The sequence below is a fragment of the Anguilla anguilla genome, chromosome 9 (assembly GCF_013347855.1).
Source record: "Anguilla anguilla isolate fAngAng1 chromosome 9, fAngAng1.pri, whole genome shotgun sequence".
Classification (NCBI taxonomy): domain Eukaryota; kingdom Metazoa; phylum Chordata; class Actinopteri; order Anguilliformes; family Anguillidae; genus Anguilla; species Anguilla anguilla.
The window spans coordinates 11,725,114-11,751,037 of NC_049209.1; the positions used below are offsets into that span (position 1 = coordinate 11,725,114).

Genomic DNA, 25,924 nt, shown 5'->3' on the forward strand with positions numbered 1-25,924 from the left:
ATCAGTGGGTGTGTTGCAGCCAGACTCAATCGTAGTCAATAAAATGACCTCTTTTCATTACCTTCCGTTTTCATTCCCATGTGATTTGCGCCCCGGTGTACAGCCAGTCTCCATGACCTACCCCTGCAATGGAAAATGAGTATATGCTCCTCATAAGAAGCTTCTCCCAAGAGGAAACTGACTTTCTTGTGGTACAGAATAGGGCTGTCACTTCAAAAAAAAAAAATAATAATAATAATTAGTGAATCTCATATCTCAAATAAGATAAATTTGTTCAGATCTATCACACCATATGCCAGCCGGAAAATTGAGCCCTTCATCTCAGAATCAGCTTGCGCAGAACAGGCCAATCTAATATTCTGCATTATTTGCAATAATCTTGGCCTTAATGTAATAAAACGTTTTTACTAGAAGATGCCCTAGTAAATATGAAGGATTGTTTTGTAAATGGTTGGGCTGGAATATGATTAGCTTTTAGATAGCTGGTATGGTATCAGTTTCTGTAATTAAATACAAAATATCTACAAAGTGTTTTATGACTCATTACAGTACTTATTTGACAGCAGTTTTCTCTATTTCAAAATAGGCATCTGTACTGTTTCTGTACTGTAAATACTAGATTGAGAGTTCTCTAGATTCTGATGCAATTTGCCATTTCACAATCAAGTACGATTAAGTATATAACTAGGAACTGTGCAATGATGAACACATTTTTCATTTAAATTCAATTATTGTCCAAACTATTTTCATATTGACAGTAGTAGTAATAAGCCTGATTGCAATTCTTTTTTACATTCATTTCAAAATCATTGGATTGTCGCATGATAGCGCTCATATGTTTAAAAGCATATTGCTGTCTGCCATTTATTTGGTTATTACCCTTACAATTGTACCTCCCTCCCAATGCAGTTTTGCCTTGCTCAACTAGAAATCCTTACTCTTTGTAAAACATGTCATAATAATAAAAAGCCCCCTTCCCACACATTGAGGAATAAATAAGATGGCCGCCATGCAATTTTTTCTGCTAAATAGTTTACCACCATGGCACTGAAACTTAACCCAGTTCTTCTCTGCACAGATAGTGTTGCAGCCCCCAAGTGTTGTTTTCCATTCTCATATGATTATAATTTCTTGGTGATTCATGTCAGTGCAGCATCAATAAAGCGCAAATGAAATGCAGATTTTTGTTCTGTGATGAAATCACTGAAATTACAGCTTGTTTCCACGGGCACAACTCACATTGAGCATTTAATTCTCACCGTAGTAGACAAAGTTCCAATCAGATGGCAATTAAAAATTTGTGCCAATTAGATGCCAATTAAAAAGTAGTGATGAGGAGTCTATAGCAACACAAGAGAACATTGGGTTGAATATGCTGAAAAAATGGAGAACCACTGTGTTTTTAATCAGAGAATAGTCCTGTCAACAGATGAATTCCATGAATTCCAACCTGTCAGCCTGTGAATAAGTCTGTTTGGCAAGCTTCTCCTGTGTGAACTGTAATTGGACCCCGGATAGGGCTCCATATTTCTCACCTGTAGTGAATTCTGCACAGTATGATAGATTAGAAAGCTTTTTGATCTAACAAGACCTAGTGTATATATACCCCCCAATATTATCTGGCCCCTTATGTTTGACAAAGAAAACAACAGTAAAACATGTGATTCATGTTACGAGTTGGCAATAGAGTCAACAGATCTTTCTAGCTGCTGAGAGAGTAGTCTTCACTGCTCGATGATTGGCACACACTCAAGTGAAAGGAGGGGATTCACATGTATCCCGCCCTCTGTGTATTTGGCAAAAGCACCTTTGAAATGTTTAAACTGCAGACATTGCTTTGGGCAAAGCTTATTGTACTCTTAATTCATTGCCATATACAGTGTGATTTTCATGGGATTTACATGGAAGAACAAATAAGCTCTTTAGCTTAGAGGTCATCAACTGGTGTAATCGCCGTCATTACACTTTAAATTCTGGCATTTACCAGACGCTCTTATCCAGAGCAACTAACGCAGGTTACACTCTTTACATCCAGTCCATTTACAGCTGGATATTTACTGAAGCAATTCAGGTTAAGCACCTTGCTCAAGCGCACAATAGCATTTCCCCACCTGGGAACCTACAACCTTTGAGTTACAAGTTCAATTCCCTAACCATTATACAACACTTCCACCAACACGTTCCCCCTCACACCACTCACACTCCTCAGTCCTTTTTTTCAACGTCACACATTTCCACTTTGAAGTACAGTAGTGATGGGAACCACTTTAACTGTGGCTTCCTCTCACAATGTGTGAAGACAAAGGGATGTGCACTGTTATCGTTTCTGAACTGGACTTGGTATTTCCAATAATACTCAGTTATTGTAATATTACAATGAAAAACTGCTCTACCGGCTAGGATTTGTATCCTATGTTTCATCTTATTTGTTCTCGTTAGAACTCTAGCAGGACAGTTTGTGGTCACCTGCAGACTAGATAAAGAATGTACATATTTAAACTTTAAGAAAGTGCATTATTGTGCTCTCAATGGCAGGTATGACGACTTTAAAAGTGATGCATTTAAATAACAAAGCTTGGTGAGGTCCTTCCACATCACCAAAAACATGACACGCAAAAATTTGTTTCCAAGGCACGACACCTTGACTTTGCTTGACTGAACACCACCAGTCAGGCTTGCTGAATTGTGAAGATCCTTTTAGAAGAGAGCAGAAATACATAAATGAGGCTGCCACACTTGATACTAGCATTTGTATTGGATTGTAGGAAAATATCAATTTGGTGTGCAAGAAGCTCTAAAGCATAGCAGGCCACTGTGACTCTTAATGTGACTCCAGCTTCCTGTTGGATGAGGTATTTATTGTTGTGAACAATCCTATGTAGCTTTGCAGTGCTGACTTTTGAAATGTCCAGCTTTCTCTCCCATGATTGGTGAGTGAACACAGCCATTCCCCCTAGGCCAGTTTGGAAAAGTCCAGCATAGGTCACATCTGGAAAGGCCCAGACTTATTCAGCTAAAAGCTCATTGATTCTCAGAGTGTCATCTGTTATCTCATTGTTATCTCAATCAGCACACTCACTTGACCTCATTAATCACTCTTAATGTCTCCTGTGTAGGAGTGTGAATCTATGTTAAATAGAGAGATCTCTAAGGCAACATGGTGATTCTTATTTTCTGTTAAGGTGTTTTAATGAACAACATACCGAAAGATATGGTACAGAAACTGCAGCATTGCAGCAGTCACATATACTAACAATATTTTTTTTAGTATGCATTTCTTTATACATTTCAGATCCCAACACTTAGACACTTAACAAGTCCATTCTAATGTTATTGTATTAACAAAGTGCTCCCTAACTGGATAAACCTCCATGGTTGACATTTTAGGAATTTAACATACAGTATCCACATTACATTTACATTTAAGCATTTAACATATCAACATTGCATTTAAATTTAGACATTTAGCATATCTATATTATATCTTCAGAGTTCACTTGGACTGCCCAAGATGTGCTCTCCCTGTGTGCACGTTGGTTAATACAGTATATTGTCACTTATTGCACCTGCTATCGCCGTCTCATCCTTTGGTGTTCCTGAGTCTGTTCCTGGGGTGTTGATCACCACATCAACTTGGCGTCAACTTGTATGTGTTTTCACTCTTTCTAGTTACTTAGTGCTGCTGGGAGACAGCATCTTAGTCAATGTTCTGGGTATTTTGTCAGTTTCAAAGAACTGTGGTCAGACTCCAGGAATTGCCATAGTGTGGTTTAGTAGTGACGGGCTCGGGGGAACCAGCAGTATTAACTCCAGGCTGTAGTGGTATCACCTCCAGGCTGGGAGCCTGGATAGGAAAGGGTAAGGTGCAGGGGTACTACTCCAGGTTCGGCTAATGTTGTCAGTTGCTAAACTGACAACATCAGCCTAAACATGTGCAGCCTTAGACAGTCCACATCACATGAGAGGCAGGAATGCACCCTGGACTGGCCACCAATCTATCGCAAGGCACTCACACCATTCATTCACTCATTCATACCTATGGGTCTCCAATTAGCGTACCTGCATGTCTTTGGGGGAAACCGGAGTACCCGGAGGAAACTGACACGAACACGGGGAGGGCATGCAAACTACACACAGAAAGGCCCCAAGCCGAGATTTGAACCCACAACCTTCTAGCTGTGCGGTGACAGTATTAACCAGTGCACCATTGTGCTGCCCACATTTGACAGTGACCCTGTAAAAAAATTATAAGTAGCCAATTTAGAGTCCCACTCTAAATTAATCCTGGATAAAACACTAGAAGGAGAATATTTTTATTAAGTATTTTACCCATTCAAGCATGATATAAATAGATGAAATTAACAAGGGATAATTTGTGATATTGTGTTTGACTGAAGAAACACAGATGGTATTGCAGAACGTTGCAGGCACCATTTGTGGTTTTACATGGAGACAGCGCAGCTTCTGCTTAAATGCCAAAGCCATCTGAAAACAAATGACTTGTGCTTATGTGGTATGTGTCTGTGTGGCAGCCTATTTGCCTCATGGATTTGTTGCAGGAAGCCTAGAGTTCAGCCTGTATCCATTGTCTTCAGATATGGTTGCTTGAACTCCCATGTTCAAACAATTGACAAACTGTTGATATAGTCAAAACTCTAGGACCATTTGCATAGCCTTCTCATCGAGAAACACAGTTGGCAATTTTCAGGTTGAGAACACAAATAAGCTCGCTTATTAATGTTGTGACTACGCATGCTGTTCAAATGAAGGTGTTCATGTGTGGAAAGCCCATGGAGCTCTTCACAGATGCCACACATTTCTCAAATTACACTTTTGGAAACCCTGTGAATATAAAATTGCTATAGGCCAGATTTACTGAAGTGATAAGTGCAAATAAACACAAGAAATATGTTTTTGGAATTTCTGTCAGAATCTGACGTTATTGGCCAATTACATTTTCATACATACAAGGAGTATGACTTGGTTAATCTGCTGTTTTCTGTGCAAGTCAAGACAAACATGAGCTAAAGTGGGTTTGGATGGGGGTCAATGATTACAAGTTCATAGTATAAATAAGTGCATAGTAAAGTCTTGCACTTGGTGTAAGCTATGGGAAATGTGCATTATATTGCACGTTGTACATTGTATTGTTAATTTGCCCTATGTTCAGTTTTGTAAAACAGATCAAGAAGAGGTCACTGGAAATACACCTACAGTCACAGTTAGTGGCACACAGTATAAAACACAGTGGGGAGTGTGCCTCGACTGGCTCAAGTGTTTGGGAACACATGGGGTAATGATGAGAAAAAAAATGAGATCAAATATGAAAGAGAACAATGAAATCAAATCTGATTTCTTTGGAATTACATGCAGAGCTGATAGAAATGAAGATGGTGCAATATTCAGAATGACCTAGTCAGCTAATGGGAAAATGTAATTTATTGTAGGACAAAAAAAGGTAGTACTCCTCCTTAATAAATGTTAGATGTGTCACATCTTTAATAGGCTAATGAACAAATACAGGTCAGGTAGGAGGTAGTCATTGTGGGACTATTAATGAAAACCTGCTGGAAAATCGTGACAGTAATTGTTTCATTATTTAGATGATTTGGCTTACAAATTACTTGATGATGGTACATGACCACATCCTTGTTTAGAATAATAGTGCGTCGAACGGGTCTGGAAATATACAGCCTTACATTAAGAAAATACAAAACAACAGCACTGGTGTCATTTCATCCATTAAGTATATACATAATCAGTCACAGATATGCTTGTACTTGTGACTCATTGTGTCTCAGACTTATTTTCAGTAGCTGGGCACAACCAAACATGTTTGCTTGCAGGGTTATAAAAAACTACGTTTGAGCTGCAGTTTTACCCCTCCACATTGTTTTATCATATGTATTTTGTGTTAGGAACAAACTTGAGCAGTTTTGCTGTCCGGGTCCGGGAAATTTTTTATTTTCCCCAATTATCCAAGAATGCAAATCCTACCTGTTTATCGGTCATGTTTATCGATCCTGCACTCTCTGAAAGGGGGGGGGGGGGGTGTTGTCTGGGTGCGAGAGGGCCAGGGCTGTTGACTAGGCTGTGAGTGACTGACCCTCATAGTTCATCAAACTAGATCGAGCATAAGCTCCTCCTTGTCCCTTCTCGCTCAACCCACTCACCTCAGAATGTCTCACAAATGGGCATTTTGAGTCTTTTCAAGGAGCCAGATCTTTTGGCTCTGTACAATAAAAATAGACATTTATTTGATTCTCATGTGGCTCTTCTGCATACCTCGGAGTGAAACATCCTGTTTTTACCATGGTCACGCTCCAAAAATTAAAATAAGACTATTTTTGTTGAAGGTGCCATTTTCCTGTCAGCATATGAGGGTCTGACACAGACTAATGTCTGTAAAACAACCACTGCCATCCCATAATAAATATGAGTTTACAGTGCAAAAGTTCATGATTCTGGAAAATAGCCCAAACTGCAGGTACAACCTATTAACCAGCCAGACAAGCCAGCGTTGTGCTAAGTCGCTGTCACTCGCATAAAATTCTGTTTGATCTTGGGATGGAATGTGTTTTATAATGGATAGTTAGCTAGCCATCTACTCAATTTTCTTAAAAACTACAGCTATACTGTTGTAGCAAAATCATAGCAAACATAGCCTTGCTAACAGCATGAAACAACATACGTTGTGAACACATGCAAAATTGAACAAAGTTGGCATATATTTAAAGAAGTGAGCCACTAGAAGGCGGAAGGAAATTTTATCGCTCATAAGGAAATGGTCCGTTATACATTTTTCTGAATGTTGACATTGCCTTGCAAATCTATTTAACGTTGCCTGTGACTAATGCTTCTGGGGAGCTTTCTAAACGGTTACTGATAAAGAACAAAATGAGATCGCCATGGGACAATTAAGTCTGAGCAATCTCACTCACAAGTCCTTAGAACGTGTCTTGTTAAGCACCCTGGATTCTGCGTTCATGTGCATTGGACTATTGCTTCTCCTCTGTCGTGCACAGTTGTCTGAAAGCAGCAATAATTCAGAGATAGCCTGGCACTTATGATTTTCTGCGCTATCAAATGGGCGGGGGGCCTAACGGTTGTCGTTGCCGTGGGGCCCACGCAGTCTTAATCTGGCCCTGAATAGCAGTAGCATTACAGTTGGTTATATCACCATGTGTTCCCCCAGACAGAAGACCAATGAGTTCCTTTGGGGCAAGTTTCACCTCTCTGGGGAGTGCATAGCAGCCAGTCCCTGAGCCCCTCCTGCCGGCTGCTACAGTGTCATACTGAGAGATTTGTGTCACAGCTGTCGGTGGTGCTGTATTGATGAGGGTAGAAGGGAGGGGGGGGGGACGACTGTCAGGGCCTGTGCTGAGAAGGCACTTTAAACAGCTCCCTTCAAGTCACTGCCCATTTCATCTCTTAACCAAAGGCACAAAGCTTTTAGCCCTCGCTGCAGACCTGTTTGTGTAAGAAACCTGTCATTTTATTATTTGGTACATCAAGGGCATGAAACTGACATAAATGGCTTCAGCTGGACAGCAGTCAAACCCTCAAATTCGACAACGAATAATTTTCATGAAATAACAATACGGTAGTGTCTGTTTTCTACTAATATTTCTTACTTGTTTCATCTTTGGTGTTGATGAATTATTGCCAATGGTTTAAATCACCAGGTCTCTCAATTAATTGCTTGAAGAAGTCAATGATAACATAGATTATAGCCAGTAGTCATCCTTTTCCCTACCGCAGACAGATCAGTTGCACCTGATTGGATGATATTCCTCCTTGACAGACATCAGACCATCGTTTCTAGGGACAGGGAAGGGGGGGAGGCCCCAGAGCAGGACTGTTGAGTGCTGAAGCTGGAGCACTCGTTCTGTAAATCCAGACATACTTAATCAAGCTCCACAAAGCTGTCAGCCTGCTGCCAAGTCGCAAATCGAAGTGTTCCCCCACAGATGGGTCTGAAGACGTCGGAGGATCATGTAACCCAGCACCGTGTTCATCCATTGCTCTCTGGGTGCTTTTCAGTCCTCGATGCCAAGGACTGGGTAGTGGTCTGTGGGGAACGGAACTGCCAGTGGCCCATGGGAATGCCCATCTGGGGCTGATCATCCCCATTCTGTCGATGTAGGCTCCAGTGAGCCCGTGCCAGGGGACTTGTGCCAACACGCACTCCTCCACGCCATCCTTCCTGGAGCCGAACCCCCTTATCACAATGCAAAAATAGGCAACCAGTAGGTGTTCATCTCACTTTGTTCTCTCAGTGATCTACAGGGGTGATGGAATCATCTTTCACTCAGCTTTTCCTTGAGGGAGAAAGAAACATTCTGGGACTAGTGAATAATTTTGGTTTTCAGTGCAAATAATTTTTTTTTATTTTGGTGTATTGGAAACTTGTATTTCTGAAGTGATATTTTCACTTAATATGAGTCCAGAAGGAACCAGATGTACTCTTATCAGAGCTGTTTTAACTAAGCATGTTACGGTGTATTTGGAATACTGTGTCCATGCAATCTTTCTGTATGTAATGTCTTGATGTAATACCTTTATACTATGAATGTACTGACACTGTTTTCATGTGAAACATTTCACAAGGAAAGAAGAATATTTTGATAATTAATAACGTTAACAATGCTGCATATCAACAAGTTAACATCAACAAATTTCTAGGCTTCATACTGCACACTGCAGCACAGAAAGTCTATTACGGCATCTACCTCAGGCCCTGTGCAGATTTTTAAATATAACAAAATTATTTTATTTGACAAAATTACAACATTTTGCATTAGGTTCCTTTGAAATGATTGTGAGTGTTAGATAATGCAGTCGTCCTCCATTACAGGAGTACTGACACCCTAAGTATGTCTATTAATATTTTCAGTCTAAAATGAGGTAGAGTGACATTGACTCTCAAACTCAATTGCCTGCATTAACAGACTCATTGAACTGACCAGCTGAATGTGACCCATTTAATCCAATTCACGAATTATGGAAAATTTTAAGGGATGTGTGTTGAATCATACCGGCAGTTTAATGTGATTACAGTAACAGAATGATGCTGCACCTGGTCACCAAAATTCTGGTCTGGTCACCAAAATTCAGAGTTCCACATATTCCAGTATTACTACTGCTGACTGTATATTAACCGTTGTTCCTTAAAAGTGGGTGAATTTACGAATTATGGAAATGACTTGTAACCTCTATTTTTCATCAGTAGAGCTGTTAAAGCCTTCAGAACCTGGAGATTTTCTTAATGAAGTCACAGAATAGAGAAACAAATCCTGGGTTACAAATGTACTGTAGCAATATTAAAAATTGATATTTTATTTTGTTTGGAACTTTTTTTAATCAATTAGAAAATTCAGCATGTATCTTCATTTGTGGTCCAAGGACCAAACATGAATCATGCATAATCATTTAATTCTATGTGCAGCGCACAAAAGTAGAGTAATACAGGGATTACTCAATACGGCAGTGATAATGAAGTATAATCAGTTGGTGATTGGTGAATGGTGACTTGCCCAGCAATTAATTGCCCCTCTTGGATAAATAAAGTTTATTGAATTGAATTGAATTGACTTACGATATATATGGGTGACAAATTAAATGAAAAACCTGAATAAATGAGTGGAGAAACATAACAAATGCAGATGCTTCCCTACAGGTGTACTGAATGATACAATTAAGCAATTAACTTCCTGTCATGCTCTGTGACATGGTCGGGACCTGAACGGAAGTGGTTCAAGCAAGTTATATTATATAATTGCTCAATTGTGAAGTTGATAGTTATTTAGATATTATTTACCTTTAATGGTTTTTGCTTTTGTGTGAACAGGTGTATTTGCCTGGATTCAAACGTTTTAATGACAATCTCCTGATCTCACTTCCCCTGTGTGTGTGCATACCAGAATAAATAATGCTGCAACTCACACAGGTGTAATGCATGATACAATTGAGCAATTAGCATCCTATCATTGTCTGTGGCATGTATAAAAATACTGAGCAGGCCCCATTGACCTCAATTTTGGATCAAGACGGAAAGGAGAAAAGATCTAAGTGACTTTGAAAGAGGTTCATTATTGAGGCAGGAACCTCAGTCACAAAGACTGCTGAACTGGCTAGTGCTTCAGTAACTGAAGTGACATCTACATTTAGATCTATGGGAAAGACATCAATAAATAGGGTCAGAAATTGTTGTAAAAAGCGGTCAATTCAATGAATGTGATTCTCGTGCATTAGTGCAATATGTAAGGAAAAACAGGAGAAACTCTTCCTCAGGTGACTGAGAAGGTCAGTGCAGGATGTGATCAGACTGTGTCAGAACAGTCCGTCGACAGCTACACAGAGGGATATTGTAGGGTTGCAGTGCATAAACTCCTCATTACAAAGACAAATGCACATTTGAGTTCAGTGGTGCCAAAGCCATATGCACTGGTCTACAGAGATGTGGAAAACAGTAATATCGTCAGATGAGTCATCCTTCACCATATTCTCGTCAAGTGGGCAAGTCAATGTGTGGCGTACACTAAGAGGACAGTATAGGCCTGAAAGCTTGACCCCTACAGTGAGGAGGTCACGTGGCTCTGTTATGCTGTGGGGGGCATTTCCTGGAATGGTTTGGGGTCCACTTGTCCCCTTAGAAGGAAGGGTCACTGCAAATAAGTTATTCTTAGTGATCACCTTTTTCCTATGATGAAACATTTCTGTCATCATAGGAGTGGTCTCTTCCAGGATGACAATGCCCCCATCTACAGGGCATGAGGGGTCACTTTGTGGTTTGATGAGTATGAAAATGGTGTGAATCACGGTATGGCCTTCACAGTCACCAGATCTCAACAACTATGGGAGATTTTGAACTGAGGTGTTAGCGCTCTACACCACCATCATCAAAACAATAGATGAGGGAATACCTTCTGGAAATAGGGGGTTCCATCCCTCCAGTAGAGTTCCAGAGAATTGTAGAATCTATGCCAAGGCCCACTGAAGCTGTTCTGGTGGCTTGTGGTGGCCAAAGAGACTATGTTGGTTTCCCTTTTGATTTGTCACCCTTCTGACAACACATCTTGATGGAAGTGCTTTTCACAGGGCAAGGTTGATTATTGCCCAAGACTATTACAGCTTAGAGAGAGCATACATTTGTATCTCTCAATTACTGTTGCATTTGTCCAAAACTTCACATTGTAGACCAGGTCCCTGTCCATGTTATCGTTACCATTATAGAGATACTGGTAAGGACAGCAGTCTCTTATGGCAGCCATGATGCCAACTCGTTGTCTACATCTTGTTTTTAAATGTAAGCCATGGATCCAACTTTTGGTCTGATCTAGTCAGAGCAAGAGCCAGAAACTGTGCCAAAATAAGGCAAAAGGGCTTTTTGCTCCAGTATTTTGTACGACTCTGTACTCACATGTCTGAGTCGGCATTACACTGACTTTGCAGGGCGGACACCACAGCACACAAATCTGAAACTCTCTGTATCTGGTTATTTCTGGATGTGTCCTGCCATGTGTGGCAGTGTCAGAAACAGACATCATTTTGTGTACAGGAGTGTTCTTGTCCAGACACTTGGCATAATGATCAGACATGGCCCTCGGCCCTCATGCAGGCAGATTCCATGAATTCATCGGAAATGTCCAAGTCCAGAAATCCCTGATCACAGACATGGCCCGAGAGTGTGCAGACCTTTCTGGAAATAGATGTGTTGACATAGGAAACTACTGTTCCTGACCGACACCCAAAATTTCCCTGAAGTTTTAACAGGTTTTTCTAACTAACTGAAACCAACATCAGTCTGCATTAAGCAGCTTTGCAACAATTTGATAAATACTGGCCTGTATGGTGATGTAGTCACTATTTAGATTTTTCTTAGCCCTGAACAGTTCAGGTCAAATTGTCATTGAGTAATAGCTACTCATTGGAAGAAAGAATATTTCTGTTCTCTCAGTTCTTTTAGATTATTATTTTAGAATTATTTCACTTAATATGTTCACTTATTCAGTAATTTAGGATACACATCTCATATCTCAACTGGAAAGCTTTATGGTGTTAATGCAATCTAGACGTAGGCTTATCCAATGTCCTGTATGTATATAATCATGCACAAGTGGAATCTGCACTGTCAAAATATCTTTATGAGGAGAATAATTGACAGGGAATTTTTCAGCAAGTTGTCACCAGCCCAGGTACAGTAATTGTAGCCTGGCCTGTAGGATTTGCAACAGCCCAAGGTGTTTGGATGTTAAATCTGGAAGGATTCAATACATTTCTGTCAGTCTCACCTTTACTTGATCCAATGATGGACACTGGACTGGTGAAATTCTGTCCATAATTCTAACTGTATTGCACGTCATGTCTCTACACCTAATCCATTTTGCTTCCTAAAGGAATGATCATTGGATTGGGCACAGCAACCCCTTCGCTATATAGTCTTAGTTTGGGTTGTGACTTTTAACTAATTATGTTAAAAATAAAAGTGCCACCCTCTTTCTCTCAGGTGGAAAACCCTGCCCTGCACTTTCAGCCTTTGTACAATGGCATATGCGGTCACTACTAAGCAGTAACCGGAAGCAAATTAGTTGGCTGTTCATTCTATAAGGAAATGTCTGAAAAGAGCTGAGCACAATGCCACAGGGATGCTATCATTATGTGGTAATTCATAAAAAGTGAATAATTTCTTCTTTTTTTTTCTGGCCACTTTAGCATGCTCTATAAAATACATGAGCACTCACAAGAGCCGCGCTGCTCTTGATTTGCTTGTCTGGTGAAGTATAAAATAACACAGAATCCATGAGCTACCATTCAGAACACCTGACAATATACAGTCTTTGGAAAGTACAGTGGAAAAAAGAAGAAAAGAGCCTGGCACATCTAATTATACCACTAATTACACGTCTATAGGGTTGGTGACTTGAAATAAGGCTGTGTGAAATTAGTCTTCAGAACTATGTTGCTGTGCATTCTCTCATCTGTTTCAGATTTAATCTTAATTTTCTTAAATTTGAACAAAGTGGAATGATTAGAATGAGTGTGAGTGCAGTAGAATATTCTGAAATCTTAATCAGTGCCTGCCTGACTCTCAGAAATGGGCAGAAATCAGCAATTAGTTTAGCAGGCTCTCTTCTCCAGAGCAACTTATTTAAATGACACTTTTACAAACTATCCATTTACACAGCTGGATAGACTACTGAAGCAACTCAGGTTAAGTACCTTGTTCACGGCTATAACTGCATCATCCAAGCTAGGAATCAAACCCACAATATTTTCCAGTTCCTTTGGTAATAACCATTATTACCCCAGTTACCTTTTTTTTAGCTTGTCTTATTTTGAAAAGTTTGCCCACTCCTGAAAAGCTACTGTTTTAATATCTAACAGTATTATTTTACTGTCACCACTTCTCATATTATCAATTATTGTTCTGTTAAAATCCCATCCCCCTCTATGAATCAATATCCATGTTGCATATTTTTCAGCCATATGTATTTTTCAGCCATGGTGCAATGTACGTCCTTTACAAAAATGTGTACTTGTTAGACTTGTGTAAATGTGCAAATTTAAAAAGAAGTAAAGCACAATTTCCTTGATTCAAAGACCGAGATTGCAATAGTTCACATTGTATTCTTTATTCTAAAGCCATGTTTTAAGGTTTTGTTACAATGCGAAATTCATTTCTGAGATGAGGAATGATATAAATAAATGATTTCACCTACTCCTGTGTCTCTTTTGTCTACTATTTCTGTGATAATATGTAAATTTAATTAATTAAATGCATTATGGTCTCTAAACTGAACTGCCCTAGTGAGTAATAATGCATTAGCAGATTTCACACCAGGAATGTGCTTTTGTTAGATTAATTTGGAGTTGGTGAGATATGTGTTGCAAAATTGTGTGTGTGTGTGTGTGTGTGTTTGTTGGTGAGTCTCAGAAATGTGCCCCATTCCCTCTCCTCCTGCAGTCTTTTAAGCAGCTTTCCATGCATAGCATCTTTTTTTTAAATCAGGTACTCTCGCAGCCTCTAACAATTTCTAAATATAGGATGTACTGTAGTTCAGCAAGTTCATGCACCATCTTCACACACATTTTTATACTACCAGTCGTTGTTTATTTCACTTCCAAAAGTCTCTTCTAAGCCAGTTTATTCAATTGATCATTCATATGCAGATACTTCCAAAATAATGTGCTGTTTCTCTAAGCAATAATTAACTAATGTATTGAGGGGAAAGCCCTGCGATAGACTGCCGACCTGTCCAGGGTGTATTTCTGCCTCTTTGACCAATGCATCCTGGGATAGGCTCCAGCACCCCCCGCAACCCTGCCCAGGATAAGCAGGTATAGATAATGGATGGATGGATTGAGGGGAAATACAAAATATATACAGCTTTATACTTTAGCACTGCAGTGGTGTTGTTTGTTGTTTTGTTTGTTAGTAATGTAAACAGCTCATTTGTAAATGCTCCTGATGGTACAAAAGCCGCGATAATTCAATCAAGTAGGCCACAATGGAATCAATATTTGTCATAAAATTTGACGCACAAACAATTTATTTTATATATTGCCAAATAATCGAGTTAGCTTTTCAAACTGTGTTTAAGCTGAAAACCATGAATATTGCATTTAAATCTAAAACCAAGTTACAGTAAGAACAAATGTTGCTTTAATCCATGCCTCAGCCAATTCCATTTTTTTATATAGAGTTGTGTAACCTTTGTTTCTATGGTCTTATACTGTATGTGTTTACAGTGGGGCGCTTTGTACTCTTGTGAGGTGTATGGTGATTTTTACATCCGCCTATTTTCTGTATGGAGGCTCTTATCTGATAACCTTTATCTGCACATCTTAACAAGTGAGGGGGCCAAACTGTGCGTACAGAAACATATCCCTTAAAGCAAAATTTATCAAGCATGATAAAATGAATTAGTCACTTTCATATTTGTGGTATTGTGGTTAACAATGTACAAATGTGGATGTATTGCACTTTTTTCCATCGGAATACAGGGAAAAGATGCAATAACTGTGACTGTCAAACAAAAGCCGTTGTTGATGGAAGGCAGATGTTTGGGTTCTGAGGATCGGAATGTCGAATGTCACCGTCCAGGGTCACACACTTTAGTGGGCAACAGATAATAGCATGACATATACAGTTCCAAGTCAGTATATACGTTGATCTCCTGACCTGGTCTTTGGATCGGTATATCCAATTGCATTTTTTTTTAGACTTTCTGCATGCCAAACTGCCAGAGAGACACTTTGATGTTGCCGTGGTTAGTAAGTAAATAAATAAGATGGCCCCTCCAAGACGAAAGCATGAAAAATTAGCCAGCTGCAGATAAGCGACCAGTTTTGTTGCACGAATACATAATTAGCTGATGTGACGACATAGGTTGCAATACAGTTTAAATGGAGATCAGAATGTTTACTCATACCTCATGGAGTGTAGTCATTGAAAATTGAAACACTTTTGTAGTGTTTAACACCTCTCTTCTAGAGGCTCTGAGACCTCTGGGCTTTGGAGATTGTCGACAGTTATGTCTTTCCCTTCCAAGTAGAAATTCCAGGCCCAAATCTTAATTTACATCCTTTTTTCCAAAGGATGTTAAATAACAGGATCAAGTCCAGGATGTAGGCTGTCATAGCTATATATAGATGAGGGTGGGTGGAGGCACTAATAATGCAGGGAAACAAGATTTCTGATGGATTTGTTTCATTTTCTAATTAGAGGGAAATTTTTGCTGGGTCGATAGATTGGCTTACACAATGCAACAAAGCCATTCTACGGGTTGAAGACATACACATTTACATATGAATGCTTTACAGAAATAAATGTTGTTGCCTATTAGTTCATTTTATTATGTGATGAACATTTAATGGGCAATTCCTCAGCTATATCACTGACTGCAGTACTTAAGAAATAATAGTGTCAGTGTGCAGGTCACTGTTGCTACTGTATGCTAGGCATTAAGGGTATTAAGAAACACTGAGGCATCAGTGCATCGAATGTTGTGGGGCAACTGCGTGTGACATGTATGATTCGATTTTTATTGAAATGAATCGTTAATTTACTTGACATTTTATCCAGGAAAATTGAGTCACTGAAGTTAAACACAGTCTTTAACTTTGAAAGTTATACTGTCTGTTATTTTGGTGATCTCTTGAGTGCTGGCGGGGTGGTGAGAATCTGCCAAATCTAGTGGTCACATACAATTGATAACAATTAATGTGAATCATATCATTATAAATTAAGAGTTAAGAATTGTATCAAAATGAAGAATCATATCATTGTTCAGAGTATCACTATTGCAGCATATCATCATCAGGTTGTACCGTTGCACCCCTACTAGACATGTACCACTATAAATCTACAGAGTTCTTGAATAGAGGTCACTGCACTAACAATAACTACAATACCTGTACACCAAGGGATTGGTCATATACAGAATGTCACTGTAGAGTGAATGGACATGTACTCACCAGCCATTTAAAAAAATATTTTTGACTGGTTTACATTTTAATGATATGTATATTCATGGCCAAGCTACATCGCTGTACGTGATTAAACGCTTGAGTAAGATATGGGACCACTGGAGCCCATTGTCAATCTGTATGCTGAATAAAAGTACAGTCATTCTAATCAAATCCCCAAAACAGATATCTACTCCGTCTTCGCTTCGGCTGAAACAATATTTAGTTTGAAAGAAAGTTGTATGAACTTCCTTCCTCCCTGACGCTATTTTCTGAATATTGTATCATTAAATGTATTATATGTCATAAAAACCATGTCTATAAATGCCTATGTGAATTTCCCCTTGATGAATTTCAAGAGAAAAGCAATGCTGAAGTGTAAACTAATTTGTGACAGAAACAGCAGTATGTTTGGCTGATGAATGAATATATAAATGTAAGCCTTTTAAAAAGGCCTAAACCCAAATTATTGCTGTTTATTTTAGATATGGAGTAATTATGTACACTAGAACAATTGAGTTGTTGAACCTTACAAAAGGATAGAAAAGTGAGTTTTGAATTTCAGTGGTATTTTGGACTTGTTCAATTGACTGTTTTGTCAAAAGTGCTTGCGTGCTACAGTATAATTGCAGTTACATAACCATTTTATTGTACAACTAAGCCGAATGTACTTATGCAAAATACTTATAATAACGTGTTTATCATAGGAATTAAGGTTTGATGTCATTTGTGAGCCTTAAACAGAAACGTTGCATGTGCCGAGGGGCTGTCACTGGTTTTCTGTTTCTGTTGCTAACATTTTTGTGCCTCGTAACCTCATTGTATGTAGGGACACCGCAAAGAATTTTGGGCCTCATGAAAAGATCTCACATTGGGCCCCACCACTCCTGTCATGATTCAAAGAGCCTTTTCAAATCATCCTAGCTCCACCCCTCATCTCCCCCATCATATGGAGCCTCTGGGTGTATATATAAAATGTGCATATTTACACTGTGTGATTTATAATTAGGTATCAAAGGCTTCTGATAATAATCTTGAGAAGATGCTCCTGTAGACTCACTCATTTAACGTCAAGACAAGTCCACAGGTGCTGAGGGCATGTGCTTTACTATGGCATGCTTTTAAACACAGTTTAGCTGTGAATAATAAAAACAGTTGTGTTGGTCTTGCATGACTAATGCAGACAAGAGAAGAATGGTAACTCCAACTTTAGATGGACTATGGCTAGTAGCACTAGCTCAAGCTTGACTATTAGTGGAGATGGTGCTTTCCTTTTTTTGGAATTAACTTTTAAATATATACCCTTTTTCAGAACTCACAGGGTATTTTAGGTACTTCTTAGCAAACCTTAACTTGACCGTCCTGTTTTTGCGGCTAACTAGTAGTTTGCATCCTGCAGTGTAGCCTTTGCAGTTCTGTTCATGAAGTCTTCTGTGGACTGTAGAAGACCGTAGAACAACTAATAATCATTACACCTTCCTATTTGTATTCATTCATACCAACATAATTGAGAAGTTTAATGTATCTTAATTTTGGATATTTGGCTTGCATGCATTACTTCCAATTACTGATGGTCATTGTGGTGCCAGGAAGGAAATGTGGGTGCTGTCCACCAGGGGGCAGCACCAGCCCTCCAGACAGGCATGGTGGCAGCTGTGATTTGTTGTAATCACATGAGCTGTGGCCTATTACCTAATTATGGGCTCTGTAAGAGGCCTAGCTCCTAGGCCTAGAAGAGATGTGTTTGGGAGCTGGGGATGGCATGGAGAGATGGGTGCATGCCAGTTTGTTGTGGTTTTGGAAGGCGGTAAGCCAAACTTTGTTTTCTTTTGTCTTGTCTGTCCACCACGTGAGCAGTGGCCACCCCCAGCCCTGCCTCACATCACATAATGCCGCTACCACTCATGATCAAGACAAATACAAATACATTTTTACAGATGAAAATGGCCCCAAGAAGCGAAACAAAAAAGAAAGGGCAGAGATAAATGTTTTTAAGTGTTTCCATTATTTGTACTGTACTGTTTGTACTGTGAACTCTCTCAGCCAACGGGGGGTTGAGTGACGGAAGAACCAGCACGGTGAGGCAGAGGTAGTGTTTAACAAAAAAGGTCTTTAATACTTGTAATGAGTGGGGGTAGGGGTAGGGGGAGCCAAAACCAACTAAAAAGTCTTCCCGGTCGGGGTATCAGTGCTCCGCTCCAGGTCTTCACACCCTCTTCTGGAGAGAAACGAAAAAAAGAAGTGGGTTAAGGGGGGGATAGGGCGTGGTCAGCCCGATCCGGGTCCGGTTCCGGTTCCTTGCTCCGGCTGCCGGCTGGTGATCCTCCGTTTCCAGCGAGTTAGCCCACGGCCGCTTCCAGTCTCTTCCTGGGGTAGAGTCGTCCAGCGTAGCAGCGACGAAAGACCCAGCAACTCCCTTTCCTTGGGTTGTGCTGGTCTATATAAGCCTGCCTGCTCGTTAGTACAAGCAGCTTCAGGTGGGCGCCGGCAGCCAATCCAGTAAGCAGTTGCAGGTGTGCAGCAGAGTGGAAAATTCCCCTTACCTTCCCTCTGCTGCAGCCCTGTCCATGGTGCTGCCGGTTGTCGCCTCAGTTGGTCTGCCGGGGGGCTGTCCAGGGTCCTGAACGTCTCTAGACAGGGGTTTGCTAGGTACCGCCCACTCACCACTTTTCCCAGCGGCCGCCGGTGTCGATGGGCTCGGCCGTCCTGGTGGTCTCGTGGGGAGCACCGATAAGGGATCGGGGCGCCACAGTACGCTACCCCAATCTTGAATTTTAATATGTGCATTATGTTATTGCTTACATAAGAACTTCCATTAATGGCTCTAATTATTGCACAAATTGTAAAAGCTGAAACACCTGATGAAAATCCTTTAAGAGTGACATATCTCCCTTTGACACTTTTGTATTTCACCAACATAGGTGTAGAGCATTAGGCCTTGGATTATCACAGGTGTCAAATCTCAGTTTAGCACCTTGTGGAAATGCCAAGATGATAGATGTGACAGCTGGAAGAGAAATCATTGAGCTCTACTTCAGTGCAACCCAAGTGCAATCCACAATGTGTCGTGGTGGGTCGTGTCAGTGCAAGTAGAGTAACGTGCAATAAGTTCAGTAATAATTTGTTTATGACCTACATGGCCTACATGTATTTGTTTCACAGAATGAGTAATATATCCAAGCACATTTCATATACAGACACTTCACGGCACACCTACAGTTTGGATGGCAAATGTACCCTCAATTTAAGTGAGAACTGTCTCACTGACTAAAACTGGGAAACTATATTAAAAGCAAACTTTAGTATAATAACAAAATTATGCTCTAGCCCTTTATCTTAATGTACTGGTCCCTCTCAGAATGGGTGTTATCAGAAAGTATTGCTGTTTCATTATTGATATGTTAATGCTCCACTAATCTCAGTTAAATTGATTTCAGTACTGTGCCTGCCCTCTATTCTTCAGAGTAAATGTTAACTCTCACAGTGGATTATAAACTTCTATCCATTATTATATATTCAGATGGTTTTGCCCTCATAAGATGCTTGAAATGTATGCATTTACATGTGGCAGGCAGGGAATTATTTCTGCGGCCTTATAACTGAGCACAATTACGTTTCTTTCGGAAGCCCTTTAAAAGGGCATCTAAGAGCAGGGAAGAGCAGGACAGCCAGTGAGAGAACACACGCAACTTAAAGCATTTTGGATTTGCCTGCAATATGTGTTACCGTATGGGAAATGTATAAAACAGGAGATTGTGTTCAAAAGGTATTTTGTAGAGCAGAGGGAGGATTTGCTTCGCTGAGTCATTCGTCATTGTCAAAGGGTGAAATCAATTTTTTTTTTGTTAAAAAAATAAAAACCATTTTGCTGTGTAACCAAAAACAGGTTATTAATTAGGGCAGTAAACATGATGAAAATGAATATATCAGTGGTACTGATTTTCTACTTTTGAATATACTGTTGAAGATGGCAATGTGGATCAAAGTGTCCCCATTTATAATTTGCATGGAGGAAAGCACAATACATCAACCATTAGCGGAGATGGTGTTTTTCTTTTCTTGGAGTTCACTTTTAAATATAAAAATATCTTGTACAAGAAACCACATGAGAAATTGCAAACGTCCTTTTCTTTTTTAATAATTCTCAAACGTCATTCTGAGTTTGGACATGCAGCTTTTATATTGAAATGATTCTCTTGTATACTAAGCAACGGTTTGAACTGTGGTTTTATCTCTTTGTAGCATACATCGCAAAGACTGGAACAGCAGTCAAGAGCTGGGCTATAGCTTTACATCCTTTTGAGGGCTCTATTTAAGGGCTCTAACTTTGCACCTGCATGTCTTTCTTACTACCAACATTTTGTCAGAATGGAATACATTTCATAAACTAATGTTTGTTTGACGCGGTAAATAATTATGGAGCTGTTAACTCACTGACAGTTGATAGCTGTTTGATGCGAGCTTCACCTGAATGGGGAGTTGTAGCTGATAAGTAGTTAATAATAATCTTACCATTTGTTGTCAAAGCAATGGCTGACATTACTGTAGTTTCTCAACATGATGGGCTTTTTCGTATCTTGGCTTTGTTGTTGTTACAGAAGAGTTTGAATTATCATCATCTCATCTCTGTTGGAAATCTGAGGTAAATTCACTTCACTCCAGTTGTGCTTTTACCAGACAGACAGTCACCATTTATTACATCAAGCCAAGTTGTTCCAAAACTGTAGTTGTCCAGACCTGACTGGCATATGTATTAGGGTAGTTGGAATTGTAAAGGATGCATTAGAGCCAGTTTCTCTACTGAATTCTGGACACTAGCAGTGTACTCCTTAACCAGTGGGAACCAGTGAAGAACTACAACTTTTGATAAAAAATAAACCAGCATGGTCTGGGAATATAGATTCATTGATCTGAGTTTTTCTGAAGATATTTATATTCATTTTTATGATAAAATAAAGATATTTACATTAAAAATCAAAAAAAAAAATCTTGTAAATGATTAATAATTCACAATAATAAATTAGTGATGCGCAAAATATGTAGTCATAAATGTTTAAAATTTACTGGCCCTGTATCCTGCTGTCTCTATGTAGAACTCAGTTTATAATATTCAAGTTCCAATATGTGGCTTTTTTAAATAATTAAATGCTTTTTCTATTTATGAAAACCCTTACTGTAGACCTCACTTAGGGGTCTTTGCAATCTGTTCCCCAATAGATCACTGCACTCCAATAACCACCCCAAGTAGTTTACACCAGTTGTCATGCTATGAATGCATTGAAAGTTACAGCCATGTTTACAGTATGTGATGATCGTTGAGCTGAATGTGAGCTGAACTTTTAAAAAGGTGCCCCAGTATTATCTGTGATTAATCATTGCCTGTGAAATTAGGATATGTTAAACTGATTATATATTCAACTTTAGGGTCTTGCCACTGCAGTTTTTTAACCTGGCCAAATATCGTGCTTGTTAATTAGCAATTATATTTCAAAAATTTGTGAAATGCTGTAATTTGTCAATATATTTGTATTTGGGCGCATCTTATGGTAATTGGGTTTATTTGGTCCCAGCACTGTATATGACATTGCCCCAAAATGCTCTCTACTTGTTGTTCTTGTTTCAAATGCAGAGTATCAAACAGTCACGGGGTGATCCAACAGTGAATTAGATTTAATTATAACTAATTTAAAATGCTGTTAATTGAATGGCTTGCAGAATCATTTTGTTTCACCAAAAATGAATGTATGAAACTGAATTAAAGTTTTTGAGATGTCACTTACACAGATATAGTGCCATGAGAAAGTTTCCATGCCCGCTTCCTGATTTCCTCTCTTATTGCTTATTTGTCACACTGAATGACTTTAGATCTTTAGACAGAATGTAATATTAGGCAATGGGAAACTGAGTAAACAAAAAACATTTTTAAAATTATTATTTCATTTATTTAATGAAAATAGTTATCAGACACCCTTATCACCCATGCACATTCTCAAATTGAGTACTTTGGCTTGGATTCAGCACTAACACGGTCTTTGTATTCCGGTCTTTGTATTTGTATTCAGTGCTTCCTAATAAAGTTATTTGCATGGAAGATACCTCCAGAGTGAACTGTGTGCTTATGCAATTTTTCCTTCTGTATTCCATCCCTGTCTAACTAAACTTGTGTGGTTTATACTCAGTGGCATTTGAAGCTCCACACAGCCCCCACACATATTGTATTGCTTATTTTTAGAAGCTACACATGGAAGCACACAACCGTCTCTGGACACTTACATCATTAAACCACCTACAAACAAAATAATGGAAAAAAAAACAAAAAACGTTTTAGACAGGGTTCTTTATAATGCAAGATTATCTTGGGCATAAATTAACAAATCTTAATTATCATGTTTAGAAAAAAAAATGTTGTGGTAATGGATTTTGGTATGTAGATGACATTTTTGATTTGACACAATCATATCTCTTAAATTACAGTATAAATGACCTCTTTTCACTCCCTTTAAGAGCTGTGCGCATTGCACAGAGAATGCTGCCAATTTCCATAGTCTATCGTTGCAATGGAAGACGAACATAATGATATGCAAATTACGTGTTTTTCACAAGACCTTTTTTAGCAGTAGTATGAAGTATGAGAACATCAAATTTTTAATCACGTGTGAATCCCAATGATCGGGAAATTCCGATCTCTACGTTTAGATGAGTCGCATTGCCAGATATCGGATTCCCATCGGATTTATTTCCACATATGAATGTGGCCCTAAAAGATCTGAATATATATAATTCCGTGTGCTTTTTTCCTGTTTTCATACTCATGATACATATCCAATCTTTGCCACATGTGGAATTGGGTCACTTTTGCCAGGCAGTGTAAACGTGCCCTTATTGCATCCTGCTGCTAATTGCATGAGGTCAGGGATAGTGAAATCAACATTGAAGCCCCATGACTCTGCACGGTCCTTCTATTTCTCTGCTGCCTTTTCTGTTTCACCTCTCCGGGTTAACATTCCCATGGTTTGTGATTTCGTACCGCGTTAAGTGCTTTCGGTCTCGTAAAATGCAGCTCTCTCTCTCTCGAAATCATTATTGCAGGCTTCAATTTCCTCTTTGCTATGCTGTTTCTCATGAGCCTGTGTTCATGACCGATGCCAGCAATGCTTGTTCAGCCTCTGGTTCTGCACTAAACGCCATCTTCTGTGCCAAAGCAGTGGGCTGCGATTGCCCACTCCTTCAGGATCGGTGCAGCTACCGTGGCAGCTCCTGAATTTCACACAGCCACACTCATGGCAACAGTTATCTGCTGCTTTTGAACGCTACACTAGATGCAATAGCGAGGGCATTAATTAAGCTCATGAGCATCTAAATATGCGTGCATGTGCTGCTAACATTTGCCAATTGCTTTTGCTACTATATTTAATAAATTAAATATATTTCTGGTAGTTGCTGGGCACTGACTTAAGCAAAAGTAGCCGTATGTAGTACTATGTCCTTTTCTGAGCCTGGCGTCACCTGGTGCAGTGGTTAACTTGAGATATCAATTTTTGGACTTCCTGATGTTCAGTTAACAGCATGTGCGCTGTTGTACTCACAGTTCACTATCACATGATGTTAGTATGGCCAATGTCTGGTCCAGGCTCACATCTTGTGTTTCGTCTCCATGCTGGACAGAGATCGATATGGTCTTTCAGGAAACAGCAGGCACTCTGCTGTACACTACCACATAATGTTATCATGGCCAATGTCTGATCCAGGTGGTGCTGCTCATTTCCTGCACTGCTCTTTGCATGCTCCGTTTGCTGCAGCTCACAGAATTGTGCTACCCTCTACCACCCCAACTTTCACCTGTTGTTTAGTAGGGGATATTTATAGTGATCCCTGTTTGATAGGTTAGTGCACGCTGGTGCATGCACTACCTCAAGTAAATGTTCCTAAAGCAGATGCATTCAGCAGCAAACCAAATTGAATTACTTTACATATTCATTAGTATATTTAATCGAAATACATGAGTTGTCCTGACTGAAATGTTTTAAAATCTAAAAAACAAAAAAATTATCAACAGTGTTCAGGTGAGGATTGTAGTACTAGTATAAACAGTATGCACAGAAAATTCAGTCAATGCAGTAGCAATTTGGCATTACACTTGGGATGGTGCACATGTTTGTTGTTTTTTTTACTATTTATTGTGTATTATATATTTAAATTATACATACCAGTCAGTCACAAATGTACCAGTCAGGTCCCTTAATTCCTGTTTTCCGTATGGAAACAGATGCAGTTTTTAGGTCTACATGTGTGCATGCGTGTGATGCCTCCGGGCTCTGGGCTCAGACATCACCTGCTATTACTTTGCTGTAAGCTTGAGTAACATCCTTCTCTAATCCATGGTGTGATGGATCTGTACCTTTACCTCTGCTCCTTCAGGGCCTCAGTATCCATGGGAGAGTCAAAGGGGAAACAGATGAATGACAATGTACAGCAATACGTGCTTAGTGTAGTCATTTTTATATGTCATTCTGTTCTTTTACGGACCAGGTCCATGACCTCCATAAAAAAAGAAAGAAAACAGAGATTCTGCTTTATGTCTAAGAATACCGGTGTTAGAGCCCCAGATTTGCATGACTTGCAAGGAATTTGCAGCTGTTTACTCAACTAAACACCTGTCCCGTTTACAGTTATGGGAGTGTGTGTTACGGTAATTCTCCTGAAATGAGCAATAAACAATTTATGACATTCAAGTCCCGCACCACAGCACAGGATTCTGCTTCTCAGCTCTGTAGGCTGACTCTTTGTTATTGGTTATTAGACTGAGAACAGTGGTGTCATCTGCAAACTCAGTAATGCAGTTGCTACTGTGCATGCCAGGACAGTCGTAGGTGAATAGACAATACAGTAGTGTACTTGAGACATCCCTGTGATGAGCCAGTGGAAGAGTGTGGAGGACTGCACATTACCTATTCTAACCGATTGTGGTCTACCAGGTAAAAAAAAACTAAAATCGAGCTTCCAACAGTATTATCAATACCCAGTGACCTCAGTTTAATGACCAGTTATGAAGGAATAATTGTGTTAAAAGCAGAACTGTAGTCTACAAGCAACATACTGTATGTACCCATATATTTTCCTCTTGTCCAGGTGTTTTTTCAAAGGCAGTGTTACTAGTCAGAGAGATCACATCTGAGACAGATCTGTTTAGTCTATATGCAAACTGGAATGGGTCAGAAGACTTTTACTGCTTACTGTACATGCCAGTTTCAGTATGTTTTTTTTTACATTTTAAAGAATATTACATGTTAACAAAGTTGGAAAGTTGTGACTACAAAGTTTTTACATTGTTGGGATGTTGTTCATGACAGGTTAGATTTTAGATTTTAACAAGCTGAATTTCCTCAGTCTAGCTCTGTATAGTTCTACTCGTGCTCTTGATGATCTGGAGCCTCTGTTTGTAAAAGCACTGATA

General features: G+C 39.4%; 1 protein-coding gene and 1 long non-coding RNA gene across 2 annotated transcripts in view; one reads left to right on the forward strand and one right to left on the reverse strand.

Moving 5' to 3' along the window:
• LOC118236723 (X-linked interleukin-1 receptor accessory protein-like 2) overlaps nt 1-25,924 on the forward strand; it is a 140,041-nt gene that overhangs the window by 45,021 nt on the left and 69,096 nt on the right. The gene's annotated exons all lie outside the window — the stretch shown is intronic.
• LOC118236724 lies at nt 18,561-19,091 on the reverse strand. The gene is made up of 2 exons (XR_004767071.1): nt 19,014-19,091; nt 18,561-18,688 (listed from the first exon to the last, which is right to left on the reverse strand). It is a non-coding gene; the product is annotated as an uncharacterized LOC118236724 (long non-coding RNA).